Raw genomic sequence first — 8,642 nt, 5'->3', positions numbered from 1 at the left:
CCGAGGACGCCAGGCCTGTGCCGTGGGCACTTCCCGCAGAGCTGGCCACGCTCGGGCAGAGAGCATGGGTGGTGACCATTTGGAGAAGCTGGTTTCAGAAGCCTGGGAAGAAGAGGGTGATGCTTTTTGATATGCATGGTTTCCATCTGTGCAGCTTCTTGAAATAGTACAACTGGACATGAACTAAGCCTGAAGAAGAGGATTAACTAACCAAGGCCGAAGGCTGAAGAGAACAGATTCAGACAGCAGCAGTTCTTGGTCGGGTTGGGTTACTAGCAGAAGTAGCACAGCCCTACTACGGCTGAACTAGACGAATCTAGATTAAAGCAGGTAGCGTTGCATAAAATCTAATCTTTCCTTATCAGTTCTGACACTGAAAATCACCAAACTGACCTGTCCAGAGCTTCCCGGGCTCTTCTGCGCACACGCAGGGGCAGCATCCCCGTGGCACCAGCAAAGTGCTCACACGGCCAGCTTACCGCAAACAGAAATCCATAGCCTCAGCCGGTTCCTGGAGTTCACATCCCTCGTGCACCTGCCTGATAAAGTATTGACCACTGCTGCCACCCGGGTAGCTTTGGTTTGATGCAATTAATGTCAAGCAAAGCACTGCCCTGTCTGTCGAATCAGCCTGGATGGGGAAAAAACAAAGTCCCTGAGGTTTATGGACAGAGGTCAGGCAGGCGGCTCCTGACGACCCTTCCTCGCAGCACCTTCCCCTAGAAGAAACTGCAGAGAGTGAGAGAGAGGGATGAGGAGGGAGGCTGGGAAAAAGAGAGCAAAGAGCAGGCAGCGCGCGGCCGCGGCGGGAGCCGCTTGTGCCTATTGCTCGGCCCAGCGCTGCTGAGCAAAGGGAATTACACACGGGGGAAATGAATATTACAACACAGGGGAAACTGCAGATCTCCTCGTGCTTCCCCTGCCCCCTTTTCCAAAGTGTTCTGCAAACCTTGAGCCATCCTTTTCGAAACGCCAGCAAAACGACGCCTCTGCAGAAGCAGTCCTTAGGCTTCTTTCCAAAATCCCGAAACAAGAAAAGTTTGCTGGAGATGACCAGTTTCCACAGTTCCCTTGGTGAAAAAAAAAAACAAAGTCTTTACAAAAAAAAAAAAAAAGAAAAGAAAAGAAAAGAAAGAAAAGAAAAAAAGTGCTTGCAGCTCCGCAGCACGCTGCCGGCTGCCACGTGTCCCGCGCGCCCAGGGGGTGCTCCCGGCTGCCATCCCCGGGCCTCGGCGCAGCTCCGCCGGGCGCCCCGACAGCGCCTGCGGGTTCGCCTGGCCGGCGCTGAGACCCGCCACCACCGCGGCCTCCCGGCTGCCGGATTCCCTCTTCGAGCCGGCCACGGTTTGAAGAACCGCCAGGATTGCTCTCCGGACGCCTCTGTATCCTTCACTCTGCTGCCCAATATTTCACTGCACACCTCAGCAAAATGTTTATTTCCCTTTTAAGGGGTCTCCTGGAATAACATATTTTTTTATTATTGTGACAGTGAGGGCTCCTGTTGCCGTGGTTACGTGCCCTTTGCTGGAGCAGGAGCTTTCTGGGTGCTTTAAATTCTGCTATTTTTCCTTATCTCCAGGATTTGAATGTTGTTTTTTTTTTTTTAATTTGGTGTTTATTCACATTATCATTGTCTGAAACAACAGGTCCTGCATATTGTATATGGGTGTGTCACTGTTACAGTAAAACCTTCAAGAATAAATGCTTTTCGACGGAATTCTGGGAGGGAAAAAGAAAAAAACGCACCCTACCATGCAGCATTGATAATATATAGTATAACAAAAACACGGAAACGCTGAGAAGGTCTCATCTGTATCTCTCCACATTATACATTAAATTCCACTCCTGCCTTCAGAACTCCTGAATGAGTGCTATAAAACGAATTCCAATTTTATATGGTTTTCATACTCTCACTGTAGAATAAACCTCTATCTTCTGGTTGTCAATTCAGCTGTGCTCAGCTCCAGAGCCTCTTGAAACCTCATCTACTTCAGAATACACAGAGAGAAATTAAATGGATTTATTAAATGGAGATTTATATATATATATCACTTCAGCTTTTTACTCCAGCGTTTCCAAGTGCCATAGCATTTGCACTGATAAAACACACGCACATACACATGAAGATATTACAGGAACCTTTCCAAAATACTTTGTACTTTGGAATAATTAGCAATGGAGAACTGCACCGTAGGGCTTCGACCTACACTGCCACGGTGCACTGGAAAGGAACAGGGATATTCCCATTTCACGGCATAGGAAACCGAGGCCCAGAGCCAGCCCATACCTGGTCCCAAAGCAGGCGAGTGGCCGAGCCGGGATGCAGAATCCCGATTTCTCTGAGTCGCTGCCCAGCTCCTGCCCCAGCAGGACAGCCCGGCGGCCGCCGGGGTTCGCTCCTGGCTCCGTCCGCCCGTGTCAGCGCTGGTACGGATGCCGCTTCGCAAAGCCCTGGCAAAGCAAAGCCCTTTCCTGACCACCGAGTTTCTAATGAAACCCACCGGGGAAAGAAAAGCTGAGGAAACCGCCAGGTGCAATTCAAGAGGGGCCGAGCGCCGGTCCCCGCAGGGCTGGCGCCGCGTCCCCCGCGTTTCGGGCCCCGCGCCGCTGGGCCGTGCCGCTCACGGCCGGTGTTTGCCTGCTGCTGGGAGCCCTCGGGGGCCCCCACGCCAGCCTGGCCTTGGGGACACCGTGATGGTGGCCGACGGCTTCACTTGAGAGCCATCCACATGTTAAGGGTAATTTTTAGGAGCAATATGACTTTGGGTGGAAACGTGAGACGCCTCATATTACCTTTTTTAAAAAACACTCTATATGTGTATTTCCTTTATTTATTTCCAAAAATGCAGAGCCTGCACACCGGAGACCCGCTTCACGCTTGCAGCCGGCGTGTGCACGTTACTGCAAATGGTTTTTGCCCAAGCCATCCGTGCAGATGCAGCACTCTCTTACTTCACACCATTTGACTCTCTTCTTCTTCCTCTTCCCATTCCCATGTGCTGTCTGACCCCTTGCCATGCCGTAAACAAAAAGCAACGGCAAAGCAGCAGCTGAAGACTACAGGCACATCATACAGACAGCAGTCCTATTCCTCCGAGCAAAATATTTCCATGTACTGCTACTTTGGGAAATGCTGTTGGACATAAAGCGATTGCATAAACAAATGCTAATTCTAGCTTTTATGCAAAACCGTGAAGCGCTGACCCTCTCAACAGCGCAACAGCAGCACCTCAGCAGAGCAGCGCACTTAGCAATGCCGAGAAAACGCAGCCATAACAAGGGCTCTGGACATCTCATTTTTCTGTATTCTAAATGAATATATTAATTTCTGCAAAAGTCATATTACCCATATAATGACTCAGCCGTGTGGGGCAGAGTATTTATGTCTATGTAGGTGTATTTATGGGCAAATGATGCTTCTGTGCAGGGCTGGAGGGTGATCTGCTGCTAAAGGCCTTTTCAGAGTCAGATATCGTCTTCAGTTTTCAGGCCACATCCTTTCACTGCTGTTGTTTTGCATTTGGATAGGGCAGGATGGGCACTGAAGGCAGCAAGTTTATTTGGGCTTTGTTTTTGTGGCTTTAATTTAATAAAGCCGCATGGTACTGAGGTGAGCTGGGGACCATGCCGTGGTGGTGGCGAGGGGAAAGGAAGCCAAGATGTGCTACAGACAGTTCCACCAGCCCTGAGACGGGGCCAATGCGCATTTGGAGCCAAGCTGTCCTGGGTCACCTGGTGTTAGCCCTTCATGTCCTCCCTGAGCCACTACATGTCCACTTGAAAGTGGCTTTGGACCAGCAGCACCCAAAGGTAATACGAGCAGTCAAGTAGGTGCACCATGGGACACACTGAGCACCCAGTTTCTGGGTGGCAAGGCCACCAAGGCTGAAGGAGAGCGACCAGCCTCCTAACTGGATCCTCCACATTGAACCCAGGCCCTGCACTCTCACAAGGATCTCGCTCGGGCAGGATCACTTGTGTTTGCATTCACCAAATGCCAAATAGTTTCTCTGCACCTAGCAGGGGAGACGTTGGTGGGATCTGAGGCACTGCGGTGCGGTAGTAACTCCGGATGAATATTGACTTTCTAATGACAAGGACTCCAGTACAAACACCAACTGATGTGATGCAGGCCGAGGCAGGCAGCCGAAGAGGGCTTGCACACGTGTTACTCAGCAAATGAATTATTTGATTCCCGTTCCCTGCAGCATGCTGTCTGCTAGGAAATTTTCATTTGGTCTCTCTAACTTGAGAACCAACTGTAAATGTCAGAGCTAAATGCTCAGATTTAAGTGTTAGGTTGTCTTGTTTGATTACAGCGCTAAAAGGTCAGGACTGACTAATGAAAAGCACAAGTGATATTGCTGGGGAAACAGCGTTCTGCCAACGGGTGAGCAAACGTCTCGGGACAACGTAATCATTCCTTCCGCTGTATCTCTCTCTTCGCCGCGGCCGCTCCTCCCTTTCGGCGCTCGTCCAGGGCCCTTTGCCGCGACGGCTCTTCCTTCGGGGCCTCCCACCTGCTGCGGCTGCCGTGGTGTGGACGGGGCCCAGCGGCCCCGTGCCGGGATGTGGCGTTTAGAGGCTTGCTAAACAACACCGCAAACCGGCATCCCAGAGCTGCTCCAACGCGCTTGGAGGAGGCGCCCTCCGTGCTGCCGGCGGCCGCGGCTGCTCAGCCCAGCCATCACCCTCGACTGCGGAGCCAGGTGGGACCAGCGGCAAAGCCCAGCCGCCCTGCTCTGCCTTGGAGCAATTTGCTTTCCCAGAGGATAGCTGAAGGCCAGGGGACGGCGCGAGTAACCCTGCTCCGAGAGGGTCCCCGCTGTGTCTCTCTGCACACATCTCGGGCTGGCACAAAAGTGTTTGGGTGGAAATGTCTCCGCTCCTCCATTTAAGCCCCCGTTTTGGCCCCCCTCTGGCCACCAGCACTCCAGGAGCTCAGCCTATAGAGTAAAATTAGGCTTTTTCTCCTCTTTCTTTCCCATTTGCCATCCATTCCCCCTATGCTCACAGCACCTTTAAAATCCACTTTACCTGAGCTCTTTAATTCGTGGTGGCCGAATAAAATTACAATTGCCTTGAACTGCCTTAGCTTGGGAAATATGCTTTTTATCTGAGCCCATTACCATCATTCCGGTTACATAAGCCATGTTCATTATATTTATTTTAAAGCAGCTTTCAAAAATATTAGTCCTCATACCATAAACGTGGCTGGCACAATAAAACCCCATATAAGCTATTATTCCTCTCTGAGGAATAGCATTGTGAGGTCCCAAATGGGAACGCTAATCGCTTCCAGTGGTCGCTCCACACAGACACCACCCTATCGTGGTAGCCAGTCGCCATGGCCAACCACAGAAACCTTCCCTGTGCCAACAAATTCAGTGCTGATTCCTGATGTTTGAATGTTTCCAGATGTTTGGCATTAAGCTCACAATACAGAAAGGTGCTTTTTGCTCTTGAAACCTTCCCTGGAAATGTTGAGGCAGAACAACATGGCAGGTCAAAAAGCAGCAGAGGTTATCCCCATCTGAGTGCACTACAAATTCCTGCAGGATCCAAGACTGAAAATTAGGAATTTTAGGAAATAGGAATTTTAGGGTGTCAGGAGGAGAACAGACTGGAGGGACCCTTGGCAGGAGCCATGTGAGGAGCAGAGGTAGAGGGAGGCTGGAGGAGCTCCAAGCAGGCACTGCAGTTTCCTTTTTCCTTGGCTCAAGTTGGATAGAAGCAATGCTGGGATCTGCTCCCACCCTTACAGGTTGGAGAACGGCTGCAATTTGTGTAGTGCAGCTGGGAAGCAATTGGTACCTTCTGGGTTCCTTGAAACATGAAAATAAATCTTGGACCACAGACAATGTTGAACTCCTGCCATTCCCCCCCACCCCCCCCACCCCAAGGATACACTCCAGACACGTCTGGTAGTTCCCCCTTATGCAATCCACATTCCCTCCTCCAGGACAACCTTAGACAGGGGTGTAGGAGGTGTGGGATATAACTCCGTTCTTCTGGCATAGACACCTCTTTTTTGGTTTCATTTACAGCAGGAATATAAATCGACACAAAAGAAAGCCTGGAGGTTCTGGGTAGGGCTGTGCAAGCTGGAATATCTGGCACAGCATCCTCCATGAGCACAGGGGTGGTGGTGGCGGTGGTGACACCAGCACAGCATCCTCCATGAGCACAGGGGTGGTGGTGGCAATGGTGATACCAGCACAGCATCCTCTGTGAGCACCACCCTGTCCTGAGCACCGGCGCTGTTTTGTCTCTCCGGGCCTGAGCTGCGGCTTTGCTCCAGCTCAGCTCAGCGGCAGGAACGATGTGCCGAGTTTAAAACGAGCTCATGTGCTGACCCTCGCTCGTGCTCCCTCCGCAGCCCTCTTGGTGGAACATGCTTGCACCATGGCACGCTGGCCAGAGATTCCTGTACTGGTCCAAAATCCTGTGTCTGAGGTTCTGATGAGAGTTAGAGAAAAGAACAGCAGTTTCCCCAGTTTGTCTGCTACATTAAAAAAGAGAGAGAGAGAGAGAGAATTCCCCAACAGGACCCTTGGGTTTTTTGCAAAGACTTTAGGATCTCTGAGGAACACGGGTCTAATATGTCCCACCTCTCTGGAGACCCCCCCCCCCCCGGGGAATTGAAGTTGGTTACTGTCTCTGTTGGGTTACAGAGGGATCTTCACAGGCTTCTCACGGGAGAGGCAGCACGTATCCTCGGTGTCTGGGTAGTTTACGTGACAAGGTCCCAGGTGGCTCAGAGAAATATGAGGCAGTTGTCTTAATTACAGGCCCCTTTGCCAGAGCATCGCTGGGAAAAAGGTCCCGTAAAGCGGAGAACGCTGCCGGAAGAGTGAGAAGAAACGTCTATAAAATAAACCAGAAAAGAATCCCTGACCCATCACCGATATAAAAGGGATGGATAGAGGCAGCTGGCAGAGGGTTGCTAAAAAGAATCAAAGAAAATAAATGTCCGTTGTCTCCAAACTGAGGCAATTCTTTCACAGCCCAGGCGTGGAGCGGGACAGCCTTTCCGACCTGCACTTGTAAAGTCAAGGCGGATGGTGGTCTGAAAGATTAATAGGAAATCTCCTCTGGCTTGGGAGAGATTCTCTCTTTTATTGGAATAAACCCCGAAGAGTAATGGCCGTAGGGCAGGAATAGGAAGGTAAATTGCAGTAATAATATTTCTCCTTGTGCAGACATACCTTTGATCATAGAAAAATGCACCAGCTGCTTCTAAATTACTTGTTGTATTGATTTAACAGTTAGTAACTTTTTTTTTTTTTTTTCAAATCCATTTTGCAGGGTCTCTTGGAAAGCTGACAGTTATGTGCAATAAAAAGTATGGGACTGTCCAGCGAGAAAGATTACAGCTGCCAGGCTTGGCAGCTCTCCAGGTTAACAGTCCCCTTTTCCGGGGCTGTACCCGCATTCGCTCCTGTCCTGTCCTGCCACAGGCCAGACGCAGCCCTTTACAGGGACACAGCTTATCCCAGTTAGGACCATCCGGCTGCTGTTGCCTTGAGGGTGCATAGGATCCAGCTTCGTGCTGCAGACGTGCAATTGATCTTTCTCAGTTTTCTGGCTTGAATGGCTTCTCGACTTTTGTGCAGGGAGAAAACTAGTTAGCCAGAATAAGCTTCCACTTCAGCGGTTTACTCTCCTTTTGCAGCTTCCTTGGCGAGGGTCCCGGCTGTCGACGGGACCTGCAGCAGGGCAGGCTTCTGCTGCAGAGGCCGGGCACGCTCCGGCAGGCGCCGGCTCCGTGGCACGCTCCTGGGCCGCTGAACAGCTGCGTGGCCCTGGGCAGCTTTCCTGGAAGGCAAACTCACGCTCAGCTGAGGGTTACGTACTGCGTAAGAAGGCCAATTTCTTCATGGCAAAGGGGACCCAGTAAGCTGTAGCAGTTCTTTCTCCTTGATCAAATAGCATGTATTTCCTGTCTGCAGATGATTTGCGTTTTTTATTGCTTTCCTTTCCTTTTTTTGCAGCTTATGCCCTGCTTCCCCCCTCCCGCCCCCATGCATCCCGACTGCTGCAAGGGCATCGGCGCTCCGCTCTGGGGAGCAGCTCTGCACATCCCAAAGCAAGTTCCCCGCCAGATGGGCTGCTCCTGGGCACCGAGCAGCACACAGTCCCCTAGCAGGGGCATGCTCCCCCAGAGCCCCAGTGCACGAGCCCCCCATGCCAACAGCCCTTTAGCTGCGTATGCAGCCACTGCATCCACCCACCTGATTCGTTTGCCAGGGACCAGCTCACCTTCATTAGGCAAACTATTAATTTCCAGTCTCTGCCTGGTGCTTTGAGATTCATGCAAGCTGGCTCGTCTCCTTGGAGCAGAACCCCAGCGGCTAGCAGCGTCCTTGTCTAGAAGTGCCACCTCCACTTAATGAGCACCCAAATAGCAGCATTTTACATACACAGATGATTAGGGAAAATAGGAATTTCCTTCCTCAAATAAGCCTCCAAAAGGAGCGCTGGCTGCAGTCAGCAGCCTGGCCAGCGACGCTGCCGACGGACCCCACTGCTCTGATTAGTGTCACACTGGGAACGAGTTCACACAGCACAACAGGATATATGAATTATCATTAAAAATAATATTATTATTTTACTGCTAATTATTTGCTATTACTACCTGC

Source organism: Rhea pennata, chromosome 16, assembly GCF_028389875.1.
Source record: "Rhea pennata isolate bPtePen1 chromosome 16, bPtePen1.pri, whole genome shotgun sequence".
NCBI lineage: Eukaryota > Metazoa > Chordata > Aves > Rheiformes > Rheidae > Rhea > Rhea pennata.
Note: the sequence above shows the minus strand (reverse complement) of the source record.